The sequence below is a fragment of the Schistocerca piceifrons genome, chromosome 2, assembly GCF_021461385.2.
Source record: "Schistocerca piceifrons isolate TAMUIC-IGC-003096 chromosome 2, iqSchPice1.1, whole genome shotgun sequence".
NCBI lineage: Eukaryota > Metazoa > Arthropoda > Insecta > Orthoptera > Acrididae > Schistocerca > Schistocerca piceifrons.
In genome coordinates this window covers 111,223,200-111,243,918 of record NC_060139.1, presented here as the reverse complement: position 1 = coordinate 111,243,918, position 20,719 = coordinate 111,223,200, and the positions used below count along the sequence as shown (strand labels likewise).

The window sequence follows — 20,719 nt, the reverse complement described above, 5'->3', positions numbered from 1 at the left end:
CAATGTTTCATAATAGCACTACCAGTACAGTGGCATGGAGTCCTGGGAAGATCAAGGCTGGAGGAAACAGGACGCTCAGATGAAGACTGCTGCCAAAGAGCAATGATGATGCCCCTGGTGGCGCCTGTTAGCAGTCAGTGTGTAAACAGAGCGTTTATTGACAGTAAAGGTTCCAAACATGGGATGTAATAATGAGGCATGTAAACAGCCTCTGGAGGAGGAGCGCCTGCAGTCCTGGTGCACACCACAAGCTGGTTGTGGGCTTTGTGCTGGAAACACAAGTGCCGGATAGATAGCCTCTGTAATAGCATATTCCACAAATCAAAAGGCCCCTCAATCTTTTGGGGTGAAGTAGCGCCAAATAAATTGAATTCTGCCAAAATCAATTCGCATTCCGTAGAAGAGTTAGTATTTTCTGATCAAGAAATCCAGATGTTATATACACCTTCCTGGAAGTGTGAAAACTTTTTGATCACTTGACACTCACTATTCGTAGAAACCATCTTCTTCTATTAGCCTGAACATACCCATATAGAAATGCTGCTGCAGTCCTTTGTCAGCGTTCTTCAAAGCCTGCACCAAATACAGATTGTAGTGCTTCATTGAATTTATACTAGGTTTCCAAAGAAGTTCCTGCCAAATGATTCCACAAGAACCCAGCAGCACATATATAGCCACAGAGGTACCTCACACATAGACATCTTAATTAACGATACATGTACAGTAGCCAGAACTAGTTTTATTTACACCATTATGAAGTAACATACCCAACATATTTTAATGCAAATGTTCATAAAGCAGGGACTAACATCACAATGATGATGAATTCATTAAAGACATAGCACTTGTTCAAACTTGAGAAGGACGGAGTAGGAACCTGGCCAAGACCTATTCAATGGAACTATCCCAGCATTTGCTTAAGTGATTAGGAAAACTAAAGAAACTCGATGAGTCCTGAGCCTGAATCATTGTTCTGCACCACTCACAGAGCTGCAGGTGAGTGGCAGGTAGTTCACTTGATAGACTGAGTCCCAATTATTATTATTATTATTATTACATTTCTGTGTGTGTGTGTGTGTGTGTGTGTGTGTGTGTGTGTGTGTGTGTGTGTGTGTGTGTGTGTGTGTGTGTGTGTAGACTTATTTAGAACTTTAAGATATAATCACTTATGATTCATGAGGAACTTAAACAGAAATAACTGCTTTGTTGAAGGGTTAGTGCTCCTGTCAACATGGCAAATGCTGTAATTCAGCACGTTACATTCATGTTACAAAACCTCGTACTGACAGTCCCTGGTGTGTTACAAAACCTCATAGTGACAGTCAGCATGACAGTTAAGCACAGGGCAGGTATGACGTGTGACATCAGTTCATTTGATCAGAGGTGTCCAACTCATGTGACACTCCAGCTATGAGGTCATGCAGACATTAGGCCGCTGTCAAGAGTGTACCCCATGGATATCTTGACTGACTGGCAGAGTCAACTGCCATGGGTTAAATGTGTTGATGACAGTAGTTTTAACTGCAGATAGATAGATCATAAATTACTCACCAACTGCATGCTTTTCGACAACAATTGGAAAGCAGCCATACCCACCAAAACAACCACCCTGCTATGACCCAAAGCAGCTACTGCCACACAAGTGTACTTCTGCTAACAGCATGTCAACAGATATTAGATATTAGTCTGTGGGCGCAGAACACCATTACTGAATACTCATACTATGAACTACTTCTGACCAGTCTCTAAGAGTTATGGTGAGTGGTTAAAAATCCATGGATCACAAGAGTTTCTCAACACTTTCAGTGTCTTACCGAGTCTCTGAAACGACACATTGCTGCAGTCATCAGAGCAAAAGGAGTGTGAACATACTATGTGAGGTTGGTATTTCCGATTCAACTGCTTATAAGTGTCTGTATTGTATCGCATCTTGCAGTAATCATACTAAGTATTAACATTACTTTTGCTGCACCAAACTGATACATCAGTTTTATGCACTTCACTTATGTATTACGTTTAAACATAAATTTTTCATCTGGGCCTATAAGTTTTCTTTAATTTAGTGAATTAGCAAGCAGTATGTTAAATGGGAGACCTCATAATTTCATAACTATAATTATGTTTGGAACACATCAGTTCTTACGGGATCAAATCCTACAAAATCCATTGTTTTAGTTCTCTGTGTGGGTATAGTCTTAGGCTAGTTAACTTAGAAGGTAAATTGCTTTTTGTAGACCATTCTCTTTCTCTGATCAAACTGTGACATCTTCTGCACATAAAAGACAATTCAGAGTAGCCTCTTTATCTAATACCTGCAAGAAATACAGCTTTCCATTAATGCACTAAATTGTCTATGCTGGTGCAGCCCATTGTTTCCATACTGGAGAGGGATCAAACATGTAACAGTTGGAGGTATGGCTCCACCCTCTCTAAGAAGTTTACATGCTACATCTCTCTGCCTAAACAACACCAAATGCTAACTCTGAGATCAGACATAGGTAGCATATTACCCCACCGACAAAACTTTACCAATCACTTATCACAACAAATTGTATTAAAAATAACATATTTTGGAGAGATCTTTAATGTGGCGTATGTTAGCATTACTGTGTACTTAATATTTTTCATGTTCTTGATTCCAGACTTGAGATCCTTAATGATTTTCATGTGCATTCAGTCTTCAGTGTTTATGAGTTCCTGGTACAAAACAGAGTGTTTTACATTGTGGGTCCTATGCTATGACTGGCTAACAGAAGAAAACTGAGCAGCCCCCAACGTTGATTTTTGGTACTTATGGTATATCAATTTATATTCATACATTACAGAAATATGCAGTTTAAGTGATAAGTTGCATTAAAGATCTCTCGAAAAAACAGCGTTTTTGGTACCTGTTGCACTAAAGTGTTGGGATATGTGGCATCATTGGCTAAACTGTTACTGTACATTGCTTGGCTAAACTGTTACCGTACGTTGCTCCATTAAGATTATATGTATACCTTTGCCTATATTTGCACTGTTCTTGTTTTTGATTGATATTTAGATTGGGCCTGGAAACACCAAGTCCGTTTACTTTCACACTAAGCTCATGTTCCAAATGTTTGCCAGATGAATTCCACGCTAAATTCATAAGTGCTGGTTTCAGCCTTGCGGTATGCTATAGTTATTTGCAATAAAATTAAACTCCCAAGAACTCGGGCACTATACACTTACAAAAAGAAACTTGCTAATAATACACTTTATCCCACAAATGCCATCAACTAGAACTCCTGACCCAGGGTTCTGGGTGACTTTTCTAAACTGTATCCCTTTCACTTACACTCTCCAGTCCTCTTTCTTCATCACTCTTCCTTCCCCTTCAAATCTTGCACCAGAAGAAGGAGCCACTGGTTCTGATATCTTATAAAAGTTAAATCCTTTTGTGTGTGTGTCGTCACCATTTGATGAGTAGATTTTTTTATCTGCTCATTTACATCAAGTTAAATGTTGAATATTTTTGCCAGCCACCTGATTCTGCTGTGACAATTCAAGAGTCTTTTTATTTACTATGATGGTGCCTGTTCTATCAACATGTCTGAAAGAACAGATACCATCGGTGACCAAGCACCTCGTTAGAATGAAATTACAATGAAATGAACACCCTTAGCTGCTTACAGGCGTTGACATACGTCAACGGGGACAGATGAAAATGTGTGCCCTGACCGGGACTCGAACCCAGGATCTCCTGCTTACATGGCAGACGCTCTATCCATCTGAGCCACCGAGGACACAGAGGATAGCGCGACTGCAGGGGTTTATCTCTGGCACGCCTCCTGCGAAACCCACATTCTCAACGTATTGTCCCGCACTACATTCGTAGTGCCCCCGCCCATTATACTCATTACTCGTGGCGCGTTGCCTATTCCCGTAAGAGTTCGGGCATTGTTTGTGCATTCTCACAGAAGAAGAACATGGTCAAATGGCCAGTGAGCCTTAACTATATATTTACTAAGATGGTATATGTTCTTTTGGACTGCGTCCTCGGTGGCTCAGATGGATAGAGCGTCTGCCATGTAAGCAGGAGATCCCGGGTTCGAGTCCCGGTCGGGGCACACATTTTCATCTGTCCCCGTTGATGTATGTCAACGCCTGTAAGCAGCTACGGGTGTTCATTTCATTGTAATTTAATTCTAGAGTCATTCACAGGTCAGCAATGCATAAATACCCAGATCATGCACTGCTAGTTGGGGTCGACTAACCTAACCTGGTATAGACTAGGATTTCTATGGATTCAATGCAGGGGGTACAGACAGACAGTCATAGGGGAAGTACCTTCATCATGTTCTCCGAAAACTTGCATGAGCAGTTAGTTCCCCAGCTCACATGCAACGGAAATATCTTAGACCTTGTAGCTGAAAATAGGCTGGACGTTATCAACAATGTCAGTACAGGAATAGGGATTAGCAATCATGATGTCATTATAGCAACTATGGTTACAAAAGTTTAAAAAAATCAGTCAAGAAGACTAGGAGAGTTTTTCTGCTAGAAAGAGCAGATAAGAAGTTGTTAGCATCTCGTTTGGACAGCGAACTGACATCACTTGGTTCCAGTAAGATGGACATAGAGAAATTATTGGCACAGTTTAAGGACGTTGTAAATCACGGTCTAGAGAATTACATGCCTAGTAAATGGATTAATATAGCCTTGGGAGAGCCAGCCCTGACAAAACTCTACCATCTGGTGAGCAAGATGTATGAGACAGGCTAAATACCCTCAGACTCAAGAAGAATATAATAATTCAAATTCCAAACAAAGCAGGTGTTGACAGATGTGAAAATTACTGAACTATCAGTTTAATAAGCCACGGCTGCAAATTACTAACACGAATTCTCTACAGATGAATGGAAAAACTGGTAGAAGGCGACCGCGGGGAAGATCAGTTTGGATTCCATAGAAATATTGGAACACGTGAGGCAATACTGACCCTACGACGTGTCTTAGAGAATAGATTAAGGAAAGGCAAGTCTATGTTTCTAGAATTTGTAGACTTAGAGAAAGCTTTTGACAATGTTGATTGGAATTCTCTCTTTCATATTCTGAAGGTGGGAGAGGTAAAATACAGGGACGAAAGGCTATTTAGAATTTGTACAGAAACCAGATGGCAGTTATAAGAGTCGGGGGGCAGGAAAAGGAAGCAGTGGTCAGGAAGGAAGTGAGACAGGGTTGTAGCCTATCCCCGATGTTAGTCAATCTGTATATTGAGCAAGCAGTAAAGGGAACAAAAGAAAAATTCGGAGTATGAATTAAAATCCATGGAGAAGAAATAAAAAGTTTGAGGTTCGCCGATGACGTAATTCTGTCAGAGACAGCAAAGGACTTGGAAGAGCAGTTGAATGGAATGGACAGTGTCTTGAAAGGAGGATATAAGATGAACATCAACAAAAGCAAAATGAGGATAATGGAATGTAGTCGAATTAAATCGGGTGAAGCTGCGGGAATTAGATTAGGAAATGAGTCGCTTAAAGTAGTAAATGAGTTTTGTTATTTGGGGAGCAAAATAACTGATGATGGTCGAAGTAGAGAGGAAATAAATGGAAACTGGCAGTGGCAAGGAAAGCATTTCTGAAGAAGAGAAATTTGTTAACATCAAGCATAGATTTGAGTGTCAGGAAGCCGTTTCTGAAAGTATTTGTATGGAGTGTAGCCATCCATGTATGGAAGTGAAATGTGGACGATAAATAGTTTAGACAAGAAGAGAATAGAAGCTTTCGAAATGTGGTGCTACAGAAGAATAATGAAGATTAGATGGGTAGATCACACAACTAATGAGGAGGTATTGAACAGAATTGCGAAGAAGAGAAATTTGTGGCACAACTTGACTATAAGAAGGGATCAGTTGGTAGGGCATATTCTGAGGCACCAAGGGATCACCAATTTAGTATTGGAGGGCAGCGTGGAGGGTAAAAATCGTAGAGGGAGAGCAAGAGATGAATACACTAAACAGATTCAGAAGGATGTAAGTTGCAATAGGTACTGGGAGATGAAGAAGCTTGCACAGGATAGAGTAGCATGGAGAGCTGCATCTAACCAGTCTCTGGACTGAAGACCACAACAACAACAACAACAACAACAAAGAGATTTGGAAACTGCGAGCAAGCAGAGGCTGTTGCACTCTCAGTTCAAAAGAGAATGCACAAACGGTGACAAGCAAAGATTAGTACAGATTTGTGCATCTGTGAAAAAATCTATACGCACAGCATACAACTACTACCACCATCATACCTTAGCTAACGATCTGGCAGAGAACCCCAGAAAATTCTGGTCCTATGTAAAATCACTAAGTGTATCCAAGGCTATCCAGTCACTTGTTGACCAGTCTGGTGTGGCAGTTGAGGACAGCAAAACAAAAGCTGAAGTTTTAAATTTCACATTCAAGAAATCGTTCAAGCAGGAGGAAACAATAAACATACCGTTGTTTGACCATCAAACAGATTCACGTATGGGTGACATAGTAATAAGCAACCCTGACATAGAGACAGAACTGAAGGAGTTGATAACAAATAAGTCACCAGGTCTGGATGGTATACCAATTCGGTTTTGCAAAGAGTGCTCTACAGCACTGGCCCCTTACTTAGCTTGCATTTATCGTAAATCTCTCACCCAGCACAAAGTCCCAAGTGGCTAGAAAAAATCACAGGTGACTCCTGCATACAAAAGGGGCAAGAGAATGGACCCACAAAATTACAGACCAATATCCCTAACATTGGTTTGGTGCAGAATCCCAGAAAATTCATTTCGAATACAATAAATTTTCTTGAGACTGAGAAGCCTATGTCCACGAATCAGCATGGTTTTAGAATGCATTACTCATGCAAAAGTCAGCCTACCCTTTTCTCACGTGATATACCACAAACTATGAATACACGGCAACAGGCAGATTCCATATTTCTAGATTTTTGGAAAGCATTTGACACAGTGTAGTGGTTCGAGAATTTCTGTGTAAATTCTAGAACCACTCAGCCTTCTACCATCTTGAACACACAATATTCTGGATATGAGTGTGGGATGGTAGAATCCTACCTACTGCGCGTCACATGTTTGTGTGTGCAGGTTTAAAATCATCACGGGAAGAAAGTAGACGCGGCAGATGAAAGGCACTGACAAGTACCTGTCAGGCAATCCACAGATGTTTAGTGAGTGTGTAAGGAAGAACCATGGAGTTTATATGCAGCTCTGTGCTTATTGGGTCACTGACTATTGTTATTAAAACAAAGACAGTTGACAAAGAACACTAGGAAACTCTTGACGTAACCTTGCTATAGGCAAGACTTATTTTCTGATTTATGTTAAGAAAAGTTATGGTATCAAAGCCAACTTTCTTTTAACTGTAATTCAATTTGTTTCTGACATTTGATTGTACGAGAGACGTACCAGAAGTTATATATTTATGTTGAAAGTGAGAGTTTTATCATGTATGTAAGTCAAATACATCATTAACTAACAAAAAGCAAAGTTTGTATATCTACTTATTTCATAAGTAGAAAGAGTCTAGAAATCTCTGTACCTAGCATTATTCAATGAAGAAAAAGTCAAGAGGGTTTCCAGTAGCCGGCAATCCAGTAAAGAAGAGTGGCTGCAAATTCCAAGTAAGTAAGGGTGGTTTGGAGGAATAAACCGAAACAACCCAGATTCACACTCACATTTTAAGTCGGAAATGTTAGAACATGGCGACTTGTGTAAAAGGAACGAGAAAACAGGAATTTTAAGTTAAAAACAAGAAAAGAAGGTGTTACATGTTGCCATAGCAACCAAACATAATAAGACAACAGGATTGCTCTGAGAAATTGGAATATGTTCAGGTATCCTATAGAGCTAAATTTAAACAGAAAAACAGTGAAGAAATGAAAAATTCACAATGATAAAAACAGTAAAGAAGATTTCAACGTATTTGTCTAATAAGAAGTATGCGTAGAATGCTTCAACCAAGAAGATTCAGTGTGGGAAGTATACAGCTCTTATACACATCGCAGGGATGCAAACGCGGAAACCAACATATATCCGACGCCGCCGGCACCAGCTGCTATTATTTGACGGTGCTGACCTGCCTACACATCCGCTCACCTACGCAACGTGAATTCTACATTGGGTGAGCATGAAACAAAACTTGATTACTTTAGTATGAAGTTGTAGAAGATACTGTTGAGTGAACTTTTATTGTGTAAATATCATATTTAAAGTTAGTTTTAAATGCTTAAAAGAGCTAACCCATATAAAAGTATGGAAAATATACAACAGGTTGGGGAAACTCAAGACCCAGCAATGGCCATGAAAATTGGCAAATAAGTGCCTGACTGGGCTGAGTTGATAAATTTAATCAAAGCTCAGAGTCTTTAGTTAAACTCATTAAACTCTCAATTAAATGTCCAGAGTGTGACTCTAAGTAAAGAACTAGACTTAGTAAATTCTCAGTTAAATACCCAGAGTGAAGCTATAAATGCTTAGAGTGAAACTCTAAATATTCAAACGACAAATTTAGGTTTGCTACAAGCCAAAGTCAACTTTCAAAGCAAAGAATTTAGTAATCTATGCGAAGGCATGGGTGCTTTGAAGACTGAGTTCGAGGCAATAAGTAATGAAGTAAAGAATTTAAAAGTAGATTTAAAGAACGAGTTGACAAATTCTTTGACCACTCATATAAATCATATGTTTACTGACCTTAGTCAGAAACAGAGTAACACTTTTCAAGATTAATCGAAAAGGTTAGAACTTAACATTGAGAGCAAATGTAATAATGTAGAATCCGAACTTACTGAAAAGTTAGGATCTTTTGAAAATGTGTATGATGTTAAGTATAATGATGTAAGGCAGGGGTTCAATAATTCGAAAGATACTGTAGATAAGCAGAATAAATTAATGCCAGTCATTCAATTGCAAATTACAGGTGTCAATACACGGGTAGATAATATAGGAAGAAATTTCTAAAGAAAATAGCTAATTCTTATATTATAAACGTAATTTGTTTGGAGGAACAATTTGGAGAAATTATAGACTGAAAGGTTACTGAGAGAATAACATCCGGAAACATATTGCCAATTCCTTCTTTCAAACTTAATGATACCAGGAAGGGTATGGACGACCTGTGGAGAGAATTTAAGCTTATCCAAGATAAAGTAGAAAAAAGGGTAACTTGACCTAATGTTGTATTAACTAGTGAAGCAGTGACTGATTTACAATGGGTAGCTAATTCAGAGTTATCTAGACAATTCCCTAAATTTAAGCTGGACGGAGATGTACATCCGACCTATTTCTTAAAAAGATTTAACCAAGCTTTATCAAAAATTGGGAAGATTCCAAGAAGATCGAATTTGCTTCGGGGTACCTTCAAGGGAAAGCCTCAGAATGGGGAACAGTAAATATTGACGATTTTTCCTCTTGGGGAGACTTTCAAAAGAAATTTAAAGAGAATTACTGGTCTGCCAGTGCTCAAGAAAAGTTAATATCAGATCTAAGGGAACCAGAATATTATAATAATAGTTGGGGTACTATAAGGAAATATTTCAATTGGCATTTAACACGAGCAAAGTAGTTAGATATACCAATGGAAGAAGAAGGATTAGTACATGTTTTAATTTGACGATTGCCAATCTATGCAAGAAAAGACATCTTGTGTAGTGGTTGGAAAACGATAGACGAGTTGTTGTCTTTTGTTGACACACTTGATGCAATAAATAAGGACAACAACAAAACTTTACACCAAAGTGAAAGTTCAAACTACAAAAGAAATAGCAGAAATAATTTTAAAAAGCATGAGGCAAACTTAGCAAAAGTACACCAGTACACTAAGAAGAGTTGTAAAGACAATTGTCAAAAGAAACACCCACCTTCAAATTTAGATCCGGTAGCTTCTCAAGAATTAGCACTGAGTAACCATAAAACCCAGAATGGGACTGTAGTACCTCGTTTTGGTAACCAACCGGTAATTAGTAGTAATGAGGAAAACATTATTCAATCTGAATCCAGGGCCGGGGCCCGGGTCATGGAAATACATTAGAAGGCCTTATTCCATATAAGTATGTTAACTTTACACACAAAGGAATAGTTGCTGCTTGAAGAACCAAGCTTAGCTACTAATAACCCACAACCTATAATAGCAGTGACAGTGGAAACTTCCGAGGTTAACATATTTATAGATTCGGAGAGTGAGGTATCACTCATCTCAAGCACATTTTTTAACTTGATACAGAATAAACAGCACTTACTGTTATTGCCAGTGACTGGAGTATACATAATCAGGGTAATGGGAACAAAAAGTAAACTTGTAAAATATGAAACTCAAGTGAACTGTAGTATTGGACATATGTTATTTCGTCAAATGCTGTTAATAGTAGAAAATATTAATAGAGATGTAGTGTTTGGTTTAGATTGGTTGTTAGAGTTTAAAGTCATCTTAAACTTTGACAAGCATCTTCTTTGTTATGGTAGAGAGGACAGTAGATGCTGGACATCGTTTATAATAAATAGCCACAATGAGGACAAAAAAACTGAGTGTCAGTGCCTATGATGAACAACTACAGCAAAATTATCACCAAAAATCGATAATGTGGATCAACTGATATACAAATTGATATACAAGACAAAGTTAATGAATCCCTAATATTAACCGATCAACAAAGACGAGATTTGTATAAAATTTTAATGGAGTATGAAGTGGTGTTTTCCAATTGTCCAGGTAACATCAGTGACTATATCTGTAAGTCCAAAATCAAAGATGACACTCCTGTATCCAATACCGGTGAGTTTGAAGGAAGCAGTTTGGGATGAGATTGACAAAATGATTGATAATAATAGTATAGAACAAAGTTCCGGTGTAATGAATAATCCTCTGGTCATGGTGAAGGAAGCTACAGGCGGGGTACGATTAGTCTTAGACGCTTGTACATTAAATCGACATATGGAAACAGAGAGAGATCGACCAATTAATATCGACGAATTGTGATCCAAGTTTAAAACGGCAAGATTCTTTAGTAAAATGGACTTGACCGCGGGATATTGGCAGATAAAATTACATCCACAATCCAAAAAGTATTCAGCCTTTTTGTCTGATGGAAAATCTTATCATTTCTATGTATTGCCATTCGTACTTAATATCTCTGTGTCTGTATTCACACATGCATTAGATGAAGCAATAGGGAGTGACTTACTGAAGGATTTGATAATATATGTAGACGATATCTTAATAATATCAGCTACTGGGAAAGACCATTGTCCAACTGTGTGTAAGACTCTGAAAAAAATTTAAAGAAAAAAGTATTATGGTGAAGCTGTCCAAATCGTTTTTTGCGCGCCAGGAACTTAAGTTCTTAGGTCGTATTATAGGGGTAAAGGGAATTAGACCGGATCCTGAATGCATAAAAGCTATCAAAGAATGTCCGCAACCCAGAAATGTAAGACAATTAAAAGGATTTATAGGTACGGTCGGATACTATCGACAGTATGTACAAGGGCAAGAGTTAAAAGTTTATTAAGAAAGAGAGTACCGTGGATCTGGGATCAAGGTACAAATGATGCATTTGAGAATGTTAAAAGAGCACTTGTTGAGCCACACATATTACATCAACCAGTTATGGGCGAACCATTTAAATTTTCAACAGATGCATCTGCTTACGGTGTTGCTGCCAAACTTTTCCAAGGAGAATGGGATCCAAGTAATGTAGAACACAGAGCCATAGCTTTTGCTAGCTGTAGCCTAAATAAGGACTAACTAAATTACACAGCTACCAAAAAGGAACTACTGGCGATTGTGTGGAGTAATCAAAAGTTTCAAACTCTAGTACGGAGATCAGAAATCCATATTTATACAGATCATCAAGTTTTATCCTTTCTGATGAGTAGTCAATTACTACACAGTATGTTGGTGCGATGGATGCTTTTCCTACAGGAATATGATATTAAGATACAATACATAAAAGGTTCTGAAAATATTTTACCCAATGCTTTATTGAGGCTACCCACAGGAACGGAAGAATTGAAACGTACGGAAGGGCCTGGCAATATTTTTGCCATTAATTTTATGTCAGCAGAATATCCGAACATGATTGTAAAGGAAATGGCTCAAAGAATAATAGGGAATATCCATCATAATCCTTATTTCACAGAAATATTTTCTATGTGTATCCAGAACTCGTTACCTCCTAATCAATTAGGAAAGTGGAAAATTATAGATCATACCTTGTTTTGGAGAGACAGCGTAACATCACATCATTGGCGCTTATGTATTCCGAAGGTAATGGAAGAAGAACTTGTGTGGTATGTTCACACAGGATATGGACGCTTTGGATCGAAAAATGTACATTCCATATACATAAGTTTTATTATTTCAAGACACTACATAATCAAATAGCATCTTTGATTAGAACCTGTGAAACTTGCCAGAAAATAAAAGAGAATAATACTCATGTGAAATACAGAATGTATCCTATTATTCCTAAGTCATTACACAACCTCACAGCAGCGGGTTTTTTTGGGCCAATTCCACAAGGAAAGGGAGGAGTATCATATTTTGGTTATCATAGAATGCTGGTCAAAATATGTTAAACTATATCCCATTAAAAGAGCAAATACGCAGACGGTTATACACTGTTTACAACAATACTTTCAAGAAGTAGGTAAACAAAAACGGTTTCTTATGGATAACGGACCACAATTTGTGAGTAACAAATTTAGAGAATTCCTAACATGAGAAAGTATGGTGTTAATATCCAATTATAACCTATCATCAAATCCATGTGAATGAGTAATAAAGGAAACTGGAAAATTACCTCATACTTACTGCCATGAAAAACGTACTTTGTGGGCAACAAAAATTAAGGACTTTGAACTTATCCTAAATGAATTACCCCATTTATCGACTGGATTGACACCTTTAGAAGTTATAGGCAAACCTTATTTAGGAGCACCTCTAATTAAGTGCTTTAATTGGCCTGAACAACCTAGAGTCAATTAAGAAGTAAATCAGTAAACAGTTTCTAAGAATAACGAAAAGGCTGTTGAACCTCAGTACCAAGTCGATGACCTGGTTCTTATAAGACATCTTCACAGCTCAACTCATAAGTTTTTCCAAAAGTATGAGGGACCATACTGGGTACAACAGTGATCCATACTAAGACATTATTTTTAGTAGATCTCTCAACTGGATTAGAGAAGGGAAAATACAATGTAAAGCCCCCCAGGGACAGATGTTAACATTTTGAGTTAATGGACGGAGAAATGACCCTTGGATCCAGAGTAGTCTTCGATGTTATAGTTTTCCTGCACCCAATTCCTTTAAAATCTAGACCTATCCTGTAATCTTATTGCTTACAAAACTGGATATGACTATAAAATAGAGAAAAACTTAAGAGAATCACAGAAAAAAGTTATATCTAGACGAAATAAACTGGACAGAGTATTATATTTGTGGAAAATATAATATGATGTGACTAGCTGAACAACTGTTATACCGTAGTGTATAGATTTTCTATTTTGTGTAGAGTATTTTATACCTTTTATGAGATACGATAGAGATGGGAGGGTTTGTATAATTTTTTAAAGGGGTGGGTATTGTAGCTAAAAGCATGATTTACAAGAACAGATAAATCGTGACTAACACAAAACCCACATCACACCTTTCAAACAACCCTCACAAACAAGTGTACCTGATTTTTCATCATTTGCCGTTTCCATAGGGTTGCTAGGATTTCTTTCGGGGATCTCAAAGGGTGAAAATGGAACAAGTCCATTCTGTAGGGGACGATTTAACACCAGACCTCCTCCAGCATCTCACTCAAGTACCTTAGGGGTAGGGATCCTAGGAAAGGGGGTTGGAAGAGTTTCCTTTCTTTGGGGTTATCTTCTTCAATCCTTGCATCCACATCTATTTTTTCCTTTTATTACTTCTCATTTGAGGACCTGCCTATTGTTTCTGTCTTTTCATATTCACAAATTTCTATCGCTCAAGTCCTTCCTTATTTTCGTGTTTACTAGAAACCTAAATCTTATCTTTAGATAAGAAGGACAAAATATCAGATACTATGAACACACATCCACATATACACAAACATACAATTCTACACAAAGATTAAATTACATAAGACAAAACCTGTCATGGTGTGAGAACCCCCAGGTATTGTATAGGGGGAAATGTGTTTACGTATGGAAATATGCACCCATATATAGGAAGCTATAACGGTTCTACATCGAATGTACACAAGAGGAGGTACACATAAACAAAGAACAGATACAGTGCTAAATAGAGATTGAATAGGCACAAAGAACTGATGCGCAAACCCAAAGAACTGATGCACAAAGAGAGAGAAAAGCATATAAGTTTATGGAATGAAAATGCTACATAATGAACCACTATAAAGTAGTAATGAGTAATGCGTAAATACGAAAGAAGATGAAAGTAGGAGAGGAATTAGTCATGTTGATCATTACGAAACGTCAGTGTAATAAATACTCTGATGAATTGAAGGATAGTGAGACGTAAATAGTATATGTAGACATAGTATCTATTGAAAATATAGAAGTTCATAAGTAGAGGAGGACTCTAGGGAGTAAATGATACATTAAAGAATGAATGCGAAGTTTAAGATATAAATCTATCTTTTCCAGAAGATACTTCATTATGGTATACACAGAAATGTATACTAGGGTAATAAACTGTGAGGCCTACTCAAAAAGGATAAGGGTGGCATACTCGGCATTCACTACGTATAAAGTGCAGGCATACCTACGTGGAGATAGGACGATCTGTAGCCTAAAATAGAGGCATGTATTGTAAGGGGCATATCTACCAGAATGGAAAGAGGAAGTGCTCTTATAAGGTCAATCCACAAGGAAGGAATAGGTGCTTATCCTTGGAGAAGGGGACAGTATTGTGACAAAAGTCACAAATTTTATAGGGATTATTCTGGGAAGTGTGAATTCTATGAACGACTAGCATTATTATGTTTCGTGGAAATAAATGGGTGTCAAAAGAACACTTTCATTTCATCCAGAGTTCCTCCAAGCCACAATTAATGAAAATAGTACATACTGCAAAAAAGGTAGTACAAAAGATAGGAATAGAAAATAGATTACACATGTGTCATTAGCACCTGAAGTTTACGATTGGGGGTGGGGGGAAGGAAATAAAGAAAAGAAAAAGAGTCCTCACAATTCCTAAATATTAGTAAAACTGGCTAAAACCATGAGTAAATGCTCATGTCTTAATAACAAAGTAAAATAAGAAAAGAGTAGAGAAACAATAAGTGAAAGATTGTTTAAGAGAGGACAGAGAATCGTTATTGAAAGGAAAGATATGTATATAAACATATGTAAGAAATGTATATTGTTAAGATGTGAAATGTTATTATGACCGCTATTATTTGCATAATGATTATGTATAAAATATTGCGTGTTCGATCTGAGGTGGGAGATATGTAGTGATTTGAGAATTTCCGTGTAAATTCTACACCAATCAGCATTTCACAGTCTCGAACACACGATATTCTGGATACGAGTGTGGTATGGTAGAATCCTACCTACTGCACATCACATGTTTGTGTGTGCAGGTTTAAAATCAGTCACGGGAAGAAGGTAGACACGGCGGATGAACGGCACCGACGAGTACCTGTCAGGCAATCCATAGATGTTTAGTGAGTGTGTAAGGAAGAGCCATGGAGTTTATATGCAGCTCTGTGTTTATTGGGTCATTGACTATTGTTATTAAAACAAAGACAGTTGACAAAGAACTCTTGGAAACTATTATTTTCTGATTTATGTTAAGAAAAGTTATAGTATCAAAGCCAACTTTCTTTTAACTGTAATTCAATTTGTTTCTGACATTTGACTGTATGAGAGACTTACTGGAAGTTATATATTTATGTTGAAAGTGAGAGTTTTATTATGTATGAAAGTAAAATACATTGTTAATTGACAAAGTGCAAAGTTTGTATGTCTACTTATTTCATAAGTAGAAAGAGTCTAAAAATTCCTGTACCTAGCGTTATTCTACGGAGAAGAAGTCAAGAGGGTTTCCAGCAGCTGGCTATCCAGAAAAAAAGAATGGCTGCAAATTCCAAGAAGGTCACCTCATAAAGAAGTGAAAGGTGGTCTGGGGGAATAAACCAAAATAACCCAGATTCACACTCACACTTCAAGGGGAGGTTTACTATCTTTTGGTTAAAAAAAAAATCGATTTTTTTTTTTTTTTAATTGCATTTTTGGAGCCATGAAAGTGTTTAGAATCCAACCCTGAAACAGCTTTTCCGAATACGGAACAGAAATGTTTGTTATTCACAGTTGAACAAAAAATGCACCTTCCTGAAATCGGCCTTTTTCACGCACCAGTTTTTTTCGGGAATTTCGACTTTGTAGCCATGAAAAATTATTCTATGTACTTGCCCATGTCTAAAACTGATAAAGTGATCAAGGAGCTTACAACGTGCTACGGCTTGGCAATCCGACGGCATTCCAATTCAGTGGAACAGATGAAGAAGGCAATTTGGGCAACGTATTTCCACAAGTGTTCAACGGATGACCACCCACAACACCAAAATTGTCCAGCTGGAGAAACTAGCTGGTGCAAATGGCGTACTGCAGAGGCTAGCGGACATCTGGATGAATATCAACATGACCAGCCGCTCTCCAAAGAAGTTCAAAAAGTGATTCATATGATCTATGAGGCCCTTTCGAAGGATGAGTTATTGTACCGGTGCTTGGGAGGAAACACACAAAATTCAAATGAAAGTTTGAACGTGAGTGTTTGGAAGTTAGCCCCCAAGCATTTGCATTCTGGTGCAAAGACTGTGGAGATTGCGACTTTCCTGGCAGTGAGCAGCTTCAACTAAGTGTATTCAGCAATTCTGAAGACCATGACAATGATGGACATCACCCTGGGACTCTATTCGATGCAGTTCACCAAGCATTCGGACAACCACCAGATTCAAACGGCCAAAAATCGCTTGGCCGTATGAGTGGCTCTGGAGCAGCGCAGGATGGCCCAGATCTAGCAGACCGCCCTCTGTGAGGAAGAGAAAGGACTCGTTTATGGACCTGGAATAGCAGATTGAATGTAAGTTGCATAATATTGCATTTATATGTAGTCAAAACTTCAAACTCGTTTTTCTCGAAATGATTTTTTTTTTTATCGGGCGGTATGGTAACTTCAAATCTACTATGAGTCTTTGTTTCTAATGAAGTTAACTAAATTGTCTAGGAGTTGTACCACTTTTATTCTGATCCATCAACTATAAATATTTGTACTTGGCCGACGAAGTCGAAAAATCAATGAAAAATAACCTATTTTTTTTCAAATGGCCGCCATTTTGTTTCCTATGGTCCAAATAACTTAAGTGAGGTACAACTCCTAAAGAATCTTATATACTTCACTAACATCAACTCAATTTTGATTTCAGATGAGCCAGCTGACCTGTGACATACTGCGCGTGGAAGTCTACATCGAAATTTTGTTTCGTTCTGACGACACTTCCGCCTTTGCTCTTCAACATTTCCAGTCGAAAAATTCCAGTTTGTAGAGGAAATATCAATAAACGTTTTGACCAAATTTGACATTGATGTCTATAACATACCCCAAGAAAAAAATTCTCAAAGAACATGCTTTTTTCGGGCCAAAGATAGTAAACCTCCGCTTAAGTCGGAAATGTTAGAACGGTGCCCCACTGCAGGCTGTTGAAGGTAAGAGCATATGGAGCAGGTTCACCGATTTGTGAGTGGCTCAAAGACTTCTTAAGTTACAGAACCATGTAGCTGTCTTCAACAGCGAATGTTCGAGACAAAGGTACTGTCAGGAGTGGCCCATGGAAGTGGGATAGGACCACTGTTATTTTCTATGTACATAAATGATTTTGCGGATGGGGTGGGCAGCAATCTGGAGTTGTTTGCTGATGATGCTGTGGTGTACAGTAAAGTGTTATTGTTGAGTGACTGTAGGGGGATACAAGAAGACTTGAGACACAATTTCTAGCTGGTGTGATGAATGACAGGTAGCCCTAAATGTAGAAAAATGAAAGTTAATGCACATGAGTAGGAAAATGAAATCTGTAAAGTTCAGATACAGCTCTGGCAGTGTCCTGCTTGACTGTACTGCTTGAATGATTGTGATCAGGTCAGATTAAAGGAGGACAATGAAGAAATTCAGGGGTGGGCTGCTAGATTTGTTACTGGTAGGTTCAAACAACATGGAAGTGTTACAGAGATGCTTCAGGTTCTCAAATTGAAATCCCTGGAGGAAAGGCAACAGTCTTTTCAAGGAACACTATCGAGAAAAGCATCTGAAGCTCACTGCAGAATGATTCTGTTGCCTCCAACATACATTGTGCGTAAGGACCACAAATATAACATACGAGTAATTATGGCTCATGCAGAGGAATACTGCCAATCGTTTTTCCCTCATTCTACCTGTGGGTGGAGCAGGAAAGGAAATGACTAGTAGTGATACGGGGTACCCTCTACGACATGCCATACAATGGACTGTGGAGTATCAATGTATATTTAGATGTAGATATAATTCTAGCAGTTACATCTACATCTACACATACCTGTCTCTGATGAACATTCGCCATTGAGGACAACATACTGGGTTCTATAACTTAAGAGTTCAAGCCACTCATATATCTGTCACCTATTCCATACGCTTGTACCTTTAACAGCTTGCAATAGGGGACCATGTCAAATGCATTCAGGAAATCTAGAAATATGGAATCTGCCTGTTGCCCATCATCCATAGTTCGAAGTATATCATGTGAGAAAAGGGCATGCTGAGTTTGCAAGAGTTATGCACTGTAAAACCTTGTTGATTTGTGGACAAACTTCTCAGCCCCAAGAAAATGTATTATATTTGAAATGAGACTATGTTCAAGGATTCTGCAGCAAACCGATTTTAGGGATATCTTCTTTTTTGAACAGTGATATATGTAACTTTCATTTGTTGTTATGCTGTTGGCACGACACTTCCTTTCCAACACAAACTGAATAGATTTAGCAGTCTTAGGTGGAGGGAGATACCACCATATTTTAGTAGTACATCGCTTTTTCAAGGCCATCATGGCCTCCATCAGGTCAGCCATTTTAATTATCTGGGATGTGATATCACATACAGGTATGATGAAGATGTGGGAAGAAAGCAGCAAAATTTGGAAACATATGTGGGATGATAAACAGGTACTTTAGAGACAAGGCACAAAAAATAATAGGGATGAAGTTTTATAAAGTAATGACCATCCTCACATTACTCTACAGAAGTGAGTAGTGTGTCATTTAAAAACCAACAAGCAGCCGAAATGAGATTTCTTCGAACTGTGAAAGGTTGCACCGGAGGATGCAGATTTATGTAATCGTATGGTGATTTTATACAATATACAGTTGATATAAGGCAAATGATTTTATACAATATACATATGATATTAGACAAGATTAAACCTTAAAGTCCGTGTTTTTCAACCAGTTAATTAAGCTGGGTGTGAGAGTGAACAAGTCTTCGGGAATTCCAGGGTATGAATGAAGTGGACAGCGTTGGACTAAATGTTCAATTATCTGCTCTTCTTGATTACATTCACACATTGGTGAACTGATCCAGCCCCATTTGTACTGAAGTACCTATAACAACCACGTCCAGTCCTTAAGCACCCTTTGGCTTCTTTGTGGAATCAAGGTGATGGGCTCTTGTTCCCAATGTTTTTGTCTATCATTCATGCTTCCAGCTTTTATTTAGATCAAAACCATCCACGATGAGTTGTCCAGCAGTAACACTTGCTGGTCTTCTTGATCGCAATTGTGGCTGTGGTGGATAACAGAATTCCTGGTGCAGTGGTAGAGAGGGTGATGCAAAGATTTTCTTGGCCTCCCTCAGTAGAGTTTGTTTCCACCTTAAGTGAGGTGGAGGGATGTGACTAAGTACAGGTAATCAGTGGCATGGGGTTGATTTGATGGAACCAGTAATGCAGTGCAATGTGTCATTAAGTTTTGTGTCTACCTTCTTCACATGTACATTTTCCAACCAGACAAGTGCACAGTACTCGGCAGCAGAGTACACAAGACTGATGCCAGTTAAATGCAGACAGTCAACAGGGGTTCCCCACTGAGCTTATGTAGTACGTTGTTCCTTGCAGCAACGTTATGAGAAAGCTTGGTGATGTGCTCTTTGTAGCTCAGGGTTCTATCTTGAGTGATTCCGAGATATTTTGGGAAAGGATTGTACCTCAACGTTTTCCATTGAGCAGAACTCTTGGTTTGTAGTTCGCAGCACGATTCGCTAGATGGAAACAAGAAACTTCAGTTTTTGATGTGCTCGGGATCAATCTACAAGTCTTAAAGAAAGTTGACATCTTCTCCAGATCCTCCGCAAGAATTCATTCACCATCTTCGAAATTACTGCTCTGTGCTACCAGTATGATGTCATCAGCATAGATGAATTTAGTTCATATTGTGGTTGGTAAATCACTAATGTATAAATTGAATAGTGATGGGGCTAAAACAGATCCCTGTGGTAGTCCATTATTTAGTTTCCGTTTGTGGCTTTTAGAGCTGCCTAGAAACACTTCGAATTGCCTTTCAGGATGCAGATTAAGAAACAGTGATATTAGTACATAATTAAGCAATTTACTCTAAGAAACAAAAGTGAAGATAACAGAAGAAAACTGAGTGAACATTCTGACAAAATGAACAGTTGCAGACCACCTCACAAAGTCAAAAATTATGATCC

The 20,719-nt window shown here is 38.2% G+C and overlaps 1 protein-coding gene and 1 non-coding gene across 2 annotated transcripts in view; one reads left to right on the top strand and one right to left on the bottom strand.

Annotated features, from left to right (window-relative positions):
* Nucleotides 1-20,719, bottom strand: part of LOC124776954 (transcription initiation factor TFIID subunit 7) — an 80,349-nt gene that overhangs the window by 15,837 nt on the left and 43,793 nt on the right. The window lies entirely within an intron of this gene.
* Trnat-ugu lies at nucleotides 4,015-4,088 on the top strand. The gene has a single exon. It is a non-coding gene; the product is annotated as a tRNA-Thr (tRNA).